Below are 16,503 nucleotides of genomic sequence, written 5' to 3'. Positions count from 1 at the left end.
CGCCTTATCTCAGCTCACTGGTCACCATAGCAACTCCCACCCGTAGCACGCGCTCCAGCAGGTATATTTCACTGGTCACCCCAAAGCCAACACTTAATTTGGCCGCCTTTCCTTCCAGTTCTCTGCTGCCAATGACTCAAACGAATTGCAAAAATCACRGAAGTTGGAGTCTTATATCTCCCTCACTAACTTTAAGCATCAGCTGTCAGAGAAACTTACCGATCACTGTACCTGTACACAGCCGTACACAGCCAATCTTTAAATAGTACACCCAACTACCTCATCCCCATATTGTTACTTATCTTCTTGCTCTTTTGCACCCCAGTATCTCTACTTGCACATCCATCACTCCAGTGTTAATGCTAAATTGTAATTATTTAGCCTCTATGGCCTATTTATTGTCTTACCTCCCTACTCTTCTACATTTGCACACACTGTACATATATTTTTCTATTGTGTTATTGACTGTACGTTTGTTTGTGTAACTCTGTGTTGTTTTTGTTGCACTGCTTTGCTTTATCTTGGCCAGGTCGCAGTTGTAAATGATAACTTGTTCTCTACTGGCCTACCTGGTTAAATAAAGGTTAAATAAAATAAATAAAAATAAAATAAATTACTTCAGCATTCTCCTCGTGGTTTCAGGAAAGCTATCTACTTTAGCATTTTTCTCCCTTTTTTTTGTACCCCTCGTTTAGTTGTCTAAGCTTGACATAACTGCTGCCAAGTGCATCACAGCTCCTGCAAGATGAGGTTACTGTATATTCAGGTGGTGAGAAGCCAAGGCCTTGTTTGTCTTTGTATTTCACCTCCCAGTTATGTGACTTCCACAGACAGAGTGAGGCAATTGCTTGCACTGAGTGAGAAAGGTCAGGATTTACAGTGTCCTTTCAACAAGGAAGAAATTGATTCACTACTGTACATGTTTTCCACCCCAAAAGATACAGAGAAGTGGAGTATTATAGAATGTTTAACCACGATCCACAGTCCAGTACATCACAGACCCAGGAGGTCACAGCCAGAAGAATGTGCCATGACCACCAGCCAGGAGGTCGCAGCCCAGGAAGAATGTGCCATGACCACAGCCCAGGAGTTCACAGCCCAGGAGGTCACAGCCCAGAAGGAATGTGCTATGACCCACAGCCGCAGGTCAGGAGGATGTCACCAGCAGCCAGGAGAATGTGCTATGACCCACAGCCCTCAAGAGGAGATATGTGCTATGACCCACAGCCCAGGAGGTCACACCCAGGAGAATGTGCTATGATCCCACAGCCCAGGAGGTACAGCCCCAGGAGGATTGCTTGACCCAGCCCAGGAGGAATATGTGCTATGACCCACAGCCCAGGAGGTCACAGCCCAGGAGGAATATGTGCTATGACCCACAGCCCCAGGAGGTCACAGCCCAGGAGAATATTGTGCTTATGACCCACAGCCTTTGTTCAAACATTTTTCATCCTTATCTCATTTGTGGGGAATATTCCTTGTCAAACCATCACAATAAACTCAAACTTGAAACTTCAACAAAGATGCACTGTAGACCAGGGGTCTCCTCTCCAGCACCAAAGGTCTGGACAGCTTCACAGAGTGTGCAGGCTTTCTTTCCATTATTGGTTAATGTTTTAAATCAGGTGTGTTAGTGTTGTAGACTGTCTTTGTTGTTATAAACAAATGACAAACATGTATGAATAAAAAACAGCCAGCTCTCACAATAGAATTATAGCTCATATTTTTCTGTTTCAGGCAGGCTAGCCATATTTATTCATTAACATAACGTTACTCACTGTAGCGCCCAATCTCTTCTCTTCTTTCACCTCCTCTTCCTTCTCTTCCTCTCCACTCCTTCTCCTCCACCTCCTCCCTTCCTTCTCCTCCTCCACCCCCCTTCCTCCTCCACTTTCTCCTCCTCCCCCTCTTCCTCCTCACTTCCCTTTCTCCTCCTCCCCTCCGTCCTTTCTCCTCCTTCCACCCCCTCTTCCTCTCCACACCCCTCCTCCTCCTCCACTTCCTTCTCCTCCACCCCCCCTCTATCCTCCCCTTCCACTTCCTTCTTCCCCACCCCCCCCTTTCCTCTTCCTTCTCCTCCACTTCCGTCTCCTCCACCCCTCTTCCTCCTCCACTCCTTCTCCTCCCCCCCTCTTCCTCCTCACCCCACTCCCTTCTCCTCCACCCCCCTCTCTCTCCCCCTCCACTTCCTCCTCCTCCACCCCCTCTTCCTCCTCACTTCCTTCTCCTCCACCCCCCTCCTCTTCCTTCTCCTCCTCCTCACCCCCTCTTCCTCCTCCATTCCTTTCTCCCTCTCCACCCCCTCCTCTTCCCTTCCACTTCCTTTCTCCACCCCCTCCTTTCCTTCTCTCCTCCTCCACCCCCCTCTTCCTCCTCCACACTTTCTCCTCCTCCACCCCGCTCTTACCTCCTCCACTTTTCCTTCTCCTCCAACTTCCTTCTCCTCCACCTCCTTCCTTCTCCTTCTCCTCCACCCCCTCTTCCTCCTCCAACTTTCTTCTCCTCCACCCCCCTCCTCTTCCTTCTCACTCCTCCTCCACCCCTTCATCCTCCTCCACTTCCTTCTTCCTCCTTCCTCTCCTCCCCTCCTCCTCTCCACTTCTCGCCTCCCCCCCCTCTTCCTCTCCCTTCCTCCATCCAGGTGGCTACCCAGCGACTACCCAGGGCCATCGGGGTAAGCCTGGCTAAGGAGCTGATCTTTTGCGGCCGCGGGGATTTGACGAACAGAGGCGAAGGAGACTAGGGCCTGGTCAGCATGCTGTGGAGCAGAACAAGAGCGGAGATGCTGCCTACCTCAAAGCGCGACCTTGGCCCCGCGAGTTTCAAACCCAAAATGGAGTATATGTAGAACATGTCGTACAGTGCATTCAGAAAGTATTCAAACCCCTTGACATTTTCCACATTTTTGTTAACTTACAGCCTTATTCTAAAATTGATTAAATCGTTTTTTTCCGTCCTCATCAATCTACACACAATACACCATAATGACAAAGCAAAAACAGGTGTTTTAGAAATGTTTGCAAATGTATTAAAAATACATTTAAATACACATTTACATAAGTATTCAGACCCTTTACTCAGTACTTTGTTGAAGCACCTTTGACATGATTACAGCCTCAAGTCTTCTTGGGTATGACGCTACAAGCTTGGCAGACCTGTATTTGGGCAGTTTCTCCCATTCTTTATCTGCAGATCCTCTCAAGCTCTGTCAGGTTGGATGGGTGAGCGTCGCTGCCACAGATATTTCAGGTCTCTCCAGAGATGTTCGATCGGGTTCAAGTCCAGCCTCTGGCTGGGCCACTCAAGGACATTCAGAGACTTGTCCCGAAGCCACTACTGCGTTGTCTTGGCTGTGTACTTAGGGTTGTTGTCCTGTTGGAAGGTGAACCTTCGCACCAGTCTAAGGTCCTGAGTGCTCCGGATTAGGTTTTCATCAAGGATCTCTCTGTACTTTGCTCCGTTCATCTTTCCGTCGATCCTGACTAGTCTCCCAGTCCCTGRCGCTGAAAACATCCCCACAGCATGATGCTGCCACCACCATGCTTCACTGTAGGGTTTCCTCCAGACGTGACGCTCTGCATTCAGGCCATAGAGTTCAATCTTGGTTTCATCAGACCAGAGAATCTTGTTTCTCATGTTCTAAGAGTCCTTTAGGTGCCTTTTGGAAAACTCGAAGTGGGCTGTCATGTGCCTTTTACTGAGGACTGGCTTCCGTCTGACCACTCTACCATAAAGGCCTGATTGGTGGAGTGCTGCAGAGATGGTTGTCAGTCTGGAAGGTTCTCCCATCTCCACAGAGGAACTCTGGAGCTCTGTCAGAGTGACCATCGGGTTCTTGGTCACCTCCCTAACCAAGGCCCTTCTCCCCCATTTGCTCAGTTTGGCTGGGTGGCCAGCTCTAGGAAGAGTCTTGGTGGTTCCAAACTTCTTCCATTTAATAAGAATGATGAAGGCAACTGTGCTCTTGGGGACCTTCAATGCTGCAGAAATGTTTGGTACCCTTCCCTAGATCTGTGGCTCGACACAATCCTGTCTCGGAGCTCTACGGACAATTCCTTAAACCTAATGGCTTGGTTTTTGCTCTGACATGCACTGTCAACTGTGGGACCTTATATAGACAGGTGTGTGGCTTTCCAAATCATGTCCAATCAATTGAATTTACACAGGTGGACTCCAATCAAGTTGTAGAAACATCTCAAGGATGATCAATGGAAATAGGATGCACCTGAGCTCAATTTTGAGTCTCATAGCAAAGGGTCTGAATACTTATGTAAATAAGGCATGAGTTTTTTTATTTTGTATAAATTTGCACAAAAAAATGTAAACCTGTTTTCACTATGTCATTATGGGGTACTGTGTGTAGATTGATGAGGGGGGGAAAGTATTTGATCCATTTTAGAATAAGGCTGTAACGTAACAAAATGGGAAAAGTCAAGGGGTCTGAATAGTTGACGAATGCACTMTACATTGTATCAAAACCGGAGTAATACCACCTTTAAGCAGGGACGAAATTACACATTGGCTGTGTCCGAAATCATGTCCCCTTACTTGATTATCAGCTGGGTCTATAGATGTCATTTTCTTCCTCAATTCGTGCAGCGAATTCATACTAGATGAAAAAACTGAAATTACATTTACATCCTGGCATATAAAATGTACTATATGTTTATAAATCTCACATAATATAAAACGTTTTATTTTTGCATACCCAATCAGCGTACTCTTTAGATGCAAGTACGGGTGTTCTGACATGGCCGTTGACCCGGCCCTGAAATCAAACCTATTCTCAGATCCTCAAAATAACCTGCTACACTGAATGATTTGGAGTTTAGCATACAGTCGTGTTGTATCGACTTCTTAGAAATAACACCTGAGCGAATGCAGGTGTTGTGCCTTTTGTGTACGGATTAGATTTCTAGTGAGCTGCAACATTATACCGGAGAACCGTCTGTTATATAGACTCAGGGTAGACACAACAACCGTTGTTATTTAAATGTACTTTTGACCCTAAACAAACTATTGTTTTGCTTTGATGTCCTCAGGGTCCCATTGCAATTAGGATGGCAAAGTTGGCCATCAACCAGGGCATAGAGGTAAGACTCATACATAACGGTACTTTTTCCATCTCTGTAATAAGTGATCAAATGTCCCCAAATTCAGTTTTCAGTCGACATACTGGCCTCAAGTACAGTATTTTATAATTTGACCAAATCTGGTCATATGTTTATGATTGAATGGTTAGGGCACCGGTTACGTCATTTTGATGTTCTAAGCAGACCTGGGTTCAAATCATATTTGAGATTGGCCCCTTAGGGATGACCTTTTAAGGATGACCTCTTGTGTCTAGCATTAGTATTTGGGAATGACCTCAGGTCTAGTAATAGTATTTGGGAATGACCTCAGGTCTAGTAATAGTATTTGGGAATGACCTCAGGTCTAGTAATAGTATTTGGGAATGATCTCCTAGGTCTAGCAATAGTATTTGGGAATGATCTCCTAGGTCTAGTAATAGTATTTGGGAATGATCTCCTAGGCTCTAGTAATAGTATTTGGAATGACCTCAGGTCTAGTAATAGTATTTGGGAATGATCTCCTAGGTCTAGCAATAGTATTTGGGAATGACCTCAGGTCCTTAGTAATAGTATTTGGGAATGATCTCCTAGGTCTCAGTCAATAGTATTGGGAATGATTCCTAGGTCTAGCAAAGTATTTTGGGAATGATCTCCTAGGTCTAGTAATAGTATTTAGGAATTGATCTCCTAGGTCTAGTAATAGTTTGGGATGACCTCAGGTCTAGTAATTAGTATTGGGAATGATCTCCTAGGTCTAGTAATAGTATTTGGGAATGACCTCGTTGTCTAGCATAGTATTTGGGAATGATCTCCTGGTCTAGTAATAGATTTAGGGAATGACCTCAGGTCTACTAATAGTATTTGGGAATGATCTTCCTAGGTCTAGTAGTAATAGTATTTGGGAATGATCTCCTAGGTCTACGAATAGTATTTGGGAATGATCTCCTAGGTTTAGTATGTATTTGGGAATGATCTCCTAGGTCTAGCAATAGTATTTGGAATGATCTCCTAGGTCTAGTAATAGTATTGGGAATGATCTCCAGGTCTAAGTAATAGTTTGGGAATGATCTCCTATGGGTCTAGTAATAGTATTTTGGAATGACCTCAGGTCTAGTAATAGTATTTGGGAATGACCTCCTAGGTCTAGTAATAGTATTTGGGAATGACCTCAGGTCTAGTAATAGTTTTTGGGTATGGCCTCTTGGGTCTTGCTGCATTTAGGAATCGGTGCCACAAAGCATGGTGGAGGATTGAAGTAAGCATCTGATTCAGTAGTCAGTGAGTCAGCTCACTTGCCAAAGGGACCCATGTCACATCTGAAGGCCGTCAGAGAAACCTGAGAGAATCTGTTGAGTGACTTCGTTATCCCAGAGGCCAACGGTCACAACTGACAAATCAAGTGAAGATATCTCCAAACCGCACTTTCTGACAGGTGTTGTGTCATTTGTAGACAGCCTGTTCTACCAAGTTAATGTATCATAGGCTACACTAACTGCCAATATCCATATTGGGGCCAAATTTGACGACATGGTCAAATCACAAATAAGACCAGCCTGGTTTCATGTAGTTTTCTCAGACTATATGAATACGGGTCATTAAAGCTTAACGTGTTCCTACCTACTTTGAACAGCAGCTGGCCCACTTGAAAGATGCACATTTTTAAACAGAGAGACATTTTTTCGTTCCTTTATAAAATTGCTCAACAACGATCTCTTTTAAATGTAGGTTATTTTCTGAAGCAGAGTATGGCACAGGATATATTTCTGGTTCAGTTTTAATGCCAAGGTAACCTATGAAAGTAGGTTTCTCCTCCCTCTGTGCTGTCAGGGAAAATAAATGCTGCCCCCTAATTCTGTATAATTCAACCTTTAAAGTGTGAATTTGGAATGGGTCTTGGATCTAGGTAGGTTTGTTAAAGTTGGTGAACATTTCACCAATGCACAGACATATGCTCAATACAGATATAGGATCGTAATTTGAGCCAGTTTGCTACAGCTGGAAAAGAATCCTACAGTAACAGGAAATGTTCATTATTATGTGGCTTATACACTGAACAAAAATATAAACACAACAACTTCAAAGATTTTACTGAGTTACAGTTCATAGAAGGAAATCAGTCAATTTAAATTCATTAGGCCCTAATCTATGGATTTCACATAAATGGGAATACAGATATGCATCTGTTGGTCACAGATACCTTTAAAAAAAAAAAAAGGAGGGGAGTGGATCAGAAAACCAGTCAGCATCTGGTGTGACCACCATTTGCCTCCTGCAGCGCGACATGTCTCCTTCGCATACAGTTGATCAGGCTGTTGATTGTGGCCTGTGGAATGTTGTCCCACTGCTCTTCAATGGCTGTGCAAAGTTACTGGATATTGGCGGGAACTGGTACACGCTGTCGTACATGTCGATCCAGAGCATCCCAAACATGCTCAATGGGTGACATGTCTGGTGAGTATGCAGACCATGGAAGAACTGGTACATTTTCAGCTTCCAGGAATTGTGTACAGATTCTTGCGACATGGGGCCATGCATTATCATGCTGAAACATGAGGCGATGGCGGTGGATGAATGGCACAACAACGGGCCTCAGGATCTCGTCATGGTATCTCTGTGCATTCAAATTGCCAGCGATAAAATGCAATTGTGTTCGTTGTCCATAGCTTATGCTGCCCATACCATAACCCCACCGCCACCATGGGGCACTCTCTTCACAACATTGACATCAGCAAACCGCTCACCCACACGACACCATACACGCGGTCTACCATCTGTGCGGTACAATTGAAACCTCCATTCATCCGTGTAGAGAACACTTCTCCAGTGTTCCAGTGGCCATCAAAGATGAGCATTTGGTGATGACGACGTTTCCTTGACAATTTGTGCAGTAATTATTCGGTTGTGCAAACCCACAGTTTCATCAGCTGTCCGGGTGACTGGTCTGAGACGATTCCGCAGGTGAAGAAGCCAGATGTGGAGGTCCTGGGTTGGCATGGTTACACGTGGTCTGCGTTTGCGAGGCTGGTTGGACGTACTGCCAAATGATCTAATACGACGTTGGAGGTGGCTTATGGTAGAGAAATTAACATTAAATTCTCTGGCAACAGCTCTGGTGGATATTCCTGCAGTCASCATGCCAATTGCACACTCCCTCAAAACTTCTGTGGCATTGTYTTGTTTGACAAAACCGCACATTTTAGTGGCCTTTTATTGTCCGCCAGCACAAGGTGCACCTGTGTAGTGATCATGCTTTTTAATCATCTTCTTGATATGCCACACCTCTCAGGTGGATGGATTATCTTGGCAAAGGGGAAATGCTCACTAAACAGGGATGTAAAGAAATTTGAGAGAAATAAGCTTTTTATGCGTATGGAAAATTTCAGGGGTCTTTTATTTCAGCTCATGAAACATATGACCAAGGCTTTACCATTTGCGTTTATGTTTTTGTTCGGTGTAATTAATTAACATTTTTGTAGGTGTTGATACATTTTTCATAAGGGAAAATCAAGTCTGAAATTTCAGTGGAAATTACAAACATGAGAAGCCATTTTAAACCTGAAATACTACACTACAATTTTTCCATTTCCATTGCAGGAAAGTTCTTCTGCAACAGGGTGATCAAATTAAGATGCTACATCTGTAGTTTCGATCCTGTAGGAATGACAGGGAACAATGAAACCACATAGCTGGTCAAGAATAAAGATGGTAGAAAATAGCTATTTTATACGGTTTATATTGCTGCATATGTTTGTTATTTTCTCTAATATCTTGATATTTTTCAGGTGGATTTAAATACGGGATTAGCAATTGAAGAAGCATGCTATGCCCAGGTACGTCTAGTCATGAACAAGAACTTAAATTCCACYACCCTTCTGTTAAATAGCGCATATTCTGTTAAATAGCCCATATGCTGTAGATTTCTGACGCTTATTTTTTTGCTKGAACTATTTAAAATGTACACTTATTTTTATATGCAGTTCACATACAATGACGCCCCGAGTTTGTCAAGGTTAGATAGTTGATAGTCTATTGACATAGTGTACCTCTTCCACCTGCTGCATAGCTACGCTCACTTTGGACACCACTTTGAACAGTCTTCAGTTGTCCATCAAACAACTCACACAGACGCATAAACAACCACCACCATCATCGCTCYCAGGATCACTGAAAATAGAACATATACGTTGTTGTCTTTCGTTGACACATCTTTTGTGGTTTCCAAGGTGATTCCGACAAAAGACAGGCTGGAGGGACTGGCTGCGTTCAAGGAGAAGAGGCCTCCTCGCTTCAAGGGAGAGTAAACGTTCACCCTGGGCCAATCAAGAGCAATCGCAAATGGCTACCTTCAGTTCTCCTCCTTTCACTGCTTCTGTCAGATTCCCATAAGACGGCAATATAGGCAGTACCCTCCGCACTATAACTGGAGTGGGGTGTCCTAACCGAGACGTGAGAGGTCACATAAAAGTACTGTATCCGGACAGAGATAGAAGTTAGGGAGAGAACAACTTTACAGCTGATTAATAACCAGAACCGCTAATCTGCATGATGACTTTATTTTTTTCAGTTTCTAATGTCATGAGTTGCCTTTCCTTGTTGTCGTGTCCAACACGTGGTCTGTCTGTTGTATGTTAACATTATCGAGTGTTTGTTTCTCAGTGATTCAGAAGATCAGAATAATGAAGAATTTGCTACTGTGATGAGATGAGGTTAGATCCTTAGTATTACGCAGAAAAMAATCGTCCCCGAAATTCCCTATTTATTTGACGAGCGTGTGGTCGTCAGCGCATCCAATCCATTTTCTAATTACATTTCATGATATCAGGCAGGCTAACAGCAAATCACATGATAAAAGCCTTGCACTTCCCAAGTTCGCTGTGTTTTCTAATGTTTGAATGTTAGAGAAATGATCTGTTCCTAGATCACAGAGGAAATCTTTGTAGAGCTATCACAATAAAGTTCTGTCTCAAACTCTGTCACCTGTCTATGCTTCTCGTCTCATGTTTTGAAGCTAGTTACACATGACATACTGTAGTGTAACAAGACCTTCTGCCAACCTTGGAWCTAAGCCTAGTTTCTTGACACCAAATTAATATCAATGTATTGATGTTTTATGACCTTTCACCCTAAGAGAAACTCATGAAAACAAGTCAGCTGGTGTTTTTACAGTTTACAGTAGTTTATGAAATGTACTATTTAAATGCTTTAGGGCTTACAGCGAACATGTTTTAATGTTTTCCATGAAAAATTATCGGAGAATGGCATTTCATCCCCCTTCAAAAACCCACTGGTCATTTATTTCACCCTGAATGCATTTCAAAGGAAGTGGCTAAGTGGTAAACATTAGTAGACCTTTCCTGAGATTATTTTATTTTTCTTGTGGGAAGGTTAATCTCATACTTCTAACAGTCAGTTGCAAAAACGTTAGCATTTGGGCTGAAGGTTAGCCAATTTGTCTGCTTGAGGACATAGTTTCCTCAGGGCTGAAGGTTAGCCACATTGTCTGCCTTCAAAAAGTATTCGCACCCCTTGACCTTTTCCACATTTTGTTATTACAGCCTGAATTTAAAATGGATTKAATTGAGATTTTGAGTCACTGATCTACACACAATACCCCACGTCATATTTTTACTTGTATTCAACCCCTTTATTAAGCCTAAATAACTTCAGTAGTAKAAATCTGCTTAAAACGTCATATAATGAGTTGCATGGACTAGCTCTGTGTGSAATAATGGTGTTTAACATGATTTAAAAAGGTCCCTCAGTTGAGCASTGAATTTCAAGCACAGATTCAARGACAAAGACAAGGGAGGTTTTCCAGTGCCTTGCAAAGAAGGGCACCTATTGGTAGATGGGTAAAAGAAAATACAGCAGACATTGAATATCCCTTTGAGCATGGTGAAGTTATTAATTACACTTTGGATGGTGTATCAATACGCCCAGTCACTACAAAAATACAGGTGTCCTTCCTAACTCAGTAGACGGAGAGGAAGGAAACCGCTAAGGGAATTTCACCATGAGGCCAATGGTGATTTTTAAACCAGTTACAGAGTTAAATGGTTGTGATAGGAGAAAACTGAGAATGGATCAACAACATTGTAGTTACTCTTCAATACTAACCTAAATGACAGAGTGAAATGAAGGAAGCCTGTACAGAATAAAAAATATTCCAAAACATGCATCCTGTTTGCAATAAGTTTGCAATACTACAACAAATGTTGCAAAGAAATTTACTTTTTGTKTTGAATACAAAGCATTATGTTTGGGGCAAATCCAACAAAACACATCACTGAGTACCACTTCATATTTTCAAGCATGGTGTTGGCTGCATCATGTTATGGGTATGCTTGTCATAGGCAAGGGACTAGGGAGTGTTAGCCACCTTGTCTGCTTAAGGACACATAGTTTCCCTCAGGAATGTTCTATTTATATTTTATTTAACCTTTATTTAACTAGGCAAGTCAGTTAAGAACATATTCTTATTTACAATGACGGCCTACCAAAAGGCAAAAGGCCAGGATTAAATAAACATATAGGACAAAACACACATCACGACAAGAGAGACAACACCACGTAAAGAGAGACCTAAGACAACAACATATCATGGCAGCAACACATGACAACACAGCATGGTAGCAACACAACATGACAACAACATGGTAGCAACACAACATGGCAGCAGCACAACATGGTASTAGKACAAAACAGGGTACAAACATTATTGGGCACAGACAACAGCACAAAGGGCAAGAAGGTAGAAACAACAATACATCACACAAAGCAGCCACAACTGTCAGTAAGAGTGTTCCTCCTGTTACATATCTTGCATATCTTGCACTCATCTTATATGTATATACTGTATTCTATACTATTCTACTATATCTTAGTCTGTYCCGCTCTATATGATTAATTCCATTCCTTTACTTGATTTGTGTGTATTGGGTATATGTGAAATTGTTAGATATTACTTGTTAGATATTACTGCCCCTGAACAAGGCAGTTCCTATGCCGTCATTGTAAATAAGAATTTGTTCTTGACTAGATTGCCTAGTTAAATATTTTCTTTTACAAAAGAGCAATAAAACTTCAATAGGGTAGGAACTGTGTAGGCGTTTGAACAGGTTGGAGCCTGATAACTTCTCATGAAACCATGATGCAACAATAATACTGTTGAAGTCGGAAGTTTACATACACTTAGGTTGGAGTCATTAAAACTTGTTTTTCAACCACTCCACAAATTTATTGTTAACAACTATAGTTTTGGCAAGTCGGTTAGGACATCTACTTTGACACAAGTCATTTTTCCAACAATTGTTTACAGACAGATTATTTCACTTATAATTCACTGTATCACAATTCCAGTGGGTCAGAAGTTTACATACACCAAGTTGACTGTGCCTTTTTAAACAGCTTGGAAAATTCCAGAAAATAATGTCATGGCTTGAGAAGCTTCTGATAGGCTAATTGACATCATTTGAGTCAATTGGAGGTGTACCTGTGGATGTATTTCAAGGCCTAACTTCAAACTCAGCGCCTCTTTGCTTGACATCATGGGAAAATCAAAAGATATCAGCCAAGACCTCAGAAAAAAATTGTAGACCTCCACATTTCTGGTTCATCCTTGGGAGCAATTTCCAAACGCCTGAAGGTACCTCGTTCATCTGTACAAACAATAGTACGCAAGTATAAACACCATGGGACCACGCAGCCGTCAAACCGCTCAGGCAGGAGACGTGTTCTGTCTCCTAGAGATGAACGTACTTTGGTGCGAAAAGTGCAAATCAATCCCAGAACAACAGCAAAGGACCTTGTGACGATGCTGGAGGAAACGGGTACAAAAGTATCTATATCCACAGTAAAACGAGTCCTATATCGACATAACCTGAAAGGCTGCTCAGCAAGGAAGAAGCCACTGCTCCTAAACCGCCAGAAAAAAAGCCAGAAATGTCCTCTGGTCTGATGAAACAAAAATAGAACTGTTTGGCCATAATGACCATCGTTATGTTTGGAGGAAAAAGGGGGATGCTTGCAAGCCGAAGAACACCATCCCAACCGTGAAGCACGGGGGTGGCAGCATCATGTTGTGGGGGTGCTTTGCTGCAGGAGGGACTGGTGCACTTCACAAAATGGATGGCATCATGAGGGATGGAAAATGATGTGGATATATTGAAGCAACATCTCAAGACATCAGTCAGGAAGTTAAAGCTTGGTCGCAAATGGGTCTTCCAAATGGACAATGACCCCAAGCATACTTCCTAAGTTGTGGCAAAATGGCTTAAGGACAACAAAGTCAAGGTATTTGAGTGGCCATCACAAAGCCCTGACCTCAATCCTATAGAACATTTGTGGGCAGAACTGAAAAGGCGTGTGTGGGAAGCTTGTGGAAGGCTACCCGAAACGTTTGACTCAAGTTAAACAATTTAAAGGCAATGCTACCGAATACTAATTGAGTGTATGTGAACTTCTGACCCACTGGGAATGTGATGAAAGAAATAAAAGCTGAAATATACTCTACTATTATTCTGACATTTCACATTCTTAAAATAAAGTGGTGATCCTAACTGAACTAAGACAGGGAATTTTTACTAGGATTAAATGTCAGGAATTGTGAAAAACTGAGTTTAAATGTATTTGGCTAAGGTGTATGTTAACTTCCGACTTCAACTGTATGTATTCAACCAGCTATTTGCAGCATGGTTTTTATCCAACCATGCATTTCAAATCGACATACCTTTTTGTATTCTCACTGATGTTAACAGTCAACACCATGTTGCTACACGTTTCATAAGTGTTTGACGTATCCTTATTTTATTAGAAGTACAGTAAGATTGTCCCTAAAGGGTACATTTATCGCTTTAAAAGAATGAGACAGAGTCTTGATTAATGTCATTCGACAGGAAAGAAAGACATTAAAGTACATTCACACAAAAACATCCCTGCCTCTAGTCAGGCTACAGAGTACATTGTAATACAGGCCCAGGTTTTTTCACTCTGTATAACAGTTAGCTGAATGAACAAAGACCCTGAGAAGTGCTTACTCTGCGTCTGTTGCCATTTCCTAAATGCTGTCTAATCAGGGTCAAATATCTCTGTGCTGAATGTAGGTAAAACTATATCTCTGGGCTGAATGTAGGTAAAACTATATCTTGGACTTGAATGTAGGTAAAACTATATCTCTGGGCTGAATGTAGGTAAAACTATATCTCTGGGCTGAATGTAGCTAAAACTATATCTCTGGGCTGAATGTAGTTAAAACTATATCTCTGGGCTGAATGTAGGTAAAACAAGCATTATATCTCAGGGCTGAATGTAGGTAAAGCATTATATCTCGGGGCAAATCTTCTCGTATGGGGCGTGTACTTTTAAAGCCGGACAGATTTCAGAAGGACTACAGGCCACGTGAAAAAGCCACTCGTCTTACTTGGTTCTATACTTAATCAAAACCGCTATTATAGGTACATTTAGCACTATGACATCACACTCAATGGGGTGACTTCCTGTTTACAGAAATCAACATGCCTCTATGTTAATCCCAGTGAGGAGCAAATAGTGTCTGTTTTAGAAGATTTGAGATCTGTTGTTATTTATYTCTTTAAGCAGYAAACGTATATATATWTTTTTTAACCTTTATATAATTATGCAAGTAAGTTAAGAGCAAATTCTTATTAACAATGATGGCCTAGGAACAGCAGGTTAACTGCCTTGTTCAGGGGCAGAACGACAGATTTTTACCTTGTCAGCTCAGAGATTCGATCTAGCAAACTTTCGGTTTTTGGCCTAGTGCTCTAACCACTAGACTACCTGCCACTACCTGTCATTGTACTTGGTCTACCTTTAACTGTTTCTGGGCATGAGAATGCAGGGCATGTTTCATTTCATATCAAGTAAAGTTTCTTTGTTTGGGCCAGCCGAGTGGCGCAGCGGTCTAAGGCACAACATTGGAGTGCTAGCTGCGTCACTACAGATCCTGGTTCGGCTGTGTCGCAGCRGGCCACGACCGGGAGACCCATGAGGCGATGTACAATTTGCCCAGCGTCGCCCGAATTAGGGGAGCGTTTGGCCGGCCCGGATGTCCTTGTCCCATCGCGCTCTAGCGACTCTGTGGCGGGCCAGGTGCATGCGCACTGACACGGTTGCCAGTTGTACGGTGGTTCCTCCAACACATTGGTGCAGCTGGCTTCCGMGTTAAGCGAGCATTGTGTCAAGAAGCAGTGKGGCTTGGCGGSGTTGTGTTTCGGAGGATGCACAGCTCTCGACCTTCGCCTCTCCCGAGTCCGTACAGAAGTTGCAACGATGGGACAAGACTGTAACTACCAATTGGATATCACGAAAAGGGGTAAAAAAAATCACCCYAAAATATCAGGTCAACCGATTCAAAGCCGTTTCATCGCAGCACATGACGTGCTGTTTTGTCTGAAAGCTCTTAGAAACTCTTCTAAATGATAAGATCCTCTATTATGGTTAGTGAGCCTGCAGGGAAAACAGTGACTGCACGAGCAAATCATGAACGTAACCCATTTCCCCCTGTCACAGTGAACAGAAACCCAGAGCATTGTTCTTATCACAAACAGAGCCTCTACTCTTATTGAACAATTCTCTCCTTACCCTTTTCCAGGCGTTGTCAAACAACCTTGAGAGACATTACACCACTGTAGACCTCGGCAAACAATGATTTGAAACTGTCCCCCTTAGTCAGTGTGACAGCACTGGCTCCCACAACTGTCCCCCTTAGTCAGTGAGAGCACTGGCTCCCCCAACTGTCCCCCTTAGTCAGTGTAACAGCACTGGCTCCCACAACTGTCCCCCTTAGTCAGTGAGAGCACTGGCTCCCCCAACTGTCCCCCTTAGTCAGTGTGAGCACTGGCTCCGCCAACTGTCCCTCTTAGTCAGTGAGAGCACTGGCTCCGCCAACTGTCCCTCTTAGTCAGTGAGAGCACTGGCTCCGCCAACTGTCCCTCTTAGTCAGTGAGAGCACTGGCTCCGCCAACTGTCCCTCTTAGTCAGTGAGAGCACTGGCTCCCCCAACTGTCCCTCTTAGTCAGTGAGAGCACTGGCTCCCACAACTCTCCCATGTTCTCTAAAGTTAAACAATCGAGGGCGAGACACAGAAACACACACACACACACGCACACGCACACACACACGAGGAAGCACAGTTGACCACCACACAAAGAGACCCAGCTGCCAGCTCATAGCCTGTGTGTTTATAGGCCCCGGGGTCCAGGCCTACGTGTTCCTCCACCCCCTTCAGCTGTGCTGACGAAATACCTTGCATTCCTTCCTGGAATAGAGAGGCCACGGAAGCAGGCTGCCACAGCCCTGCAGGGCTTTGCCTGGTCGAAGGCAACGCAGTCGTAATAGTCATCAGTGGAGACAGGTTTGACAGGCATGGCTTCATTTTACAAGACTTACAATATGATTTGTTTGTTTTAAA

The 16,503-nt window shown here is 43.1% G+C and overlaps 2 long non-coding RNA genes across 2 annotated transcripts; both read left to right on the top strand.

Moving 5' to 3' along the window:
- Nucleotides 1-1,076: 1,076 nt before the first annotated feature.
- On the top strand, nucleotides 1,077-1,385 carry LOC139027536 (uncharacterized). The gene is made up of 3 exons (XR_011479644.1): nucleotides 1,077-1,105; nucleotides 1,208-1,235; nucleotides 1,316-1,385. It is a non-coding gene; the product is annotated as an uncharacterized lncRNA (long non-coding RNA).
- A 3,628-nt stretch (nucleotides 1,386-5,013) lies between these two features.
- On the top strand, nucleotides 5,014-10,048 carry LOC139027535 (uncharacterized). The gene is made up of 3 exons (XR_011479643.1): nucleotides 5,014-5,093; nucleotides 8,855-8,902; nucleotides 9,296-10,048. It is a non-coding gene; the product is annotated as an uncharacterized lncRNA (long non-coding RNA).
- The last annotated feature ends 6,455 nt before the right edge of the window (nucleotides 10,049-16,503 follow it).

The sequence above is a fragment of the Salvelinus sp. IW2-2015 genome, linkage group LG4q.1:29 (assembly GCF_002910315.2).
Source record: "Salvelinus sp. IW2-2015 linkage group LG4q.1:29, ASM291031v2, whole genome shotgun sequence".
NCBI lineage: Eukaryota > Metazoa > Chordata > Actinopteri > Salmoniformes > Salmonidae > Salvelinus > Salvelinus sp. IW2-2015.
The sequence above is the reverse complement of the archived record's forward strand: the minus strand, read 5'-3'. Positions and strand labels throughout refer to the sequence as shown.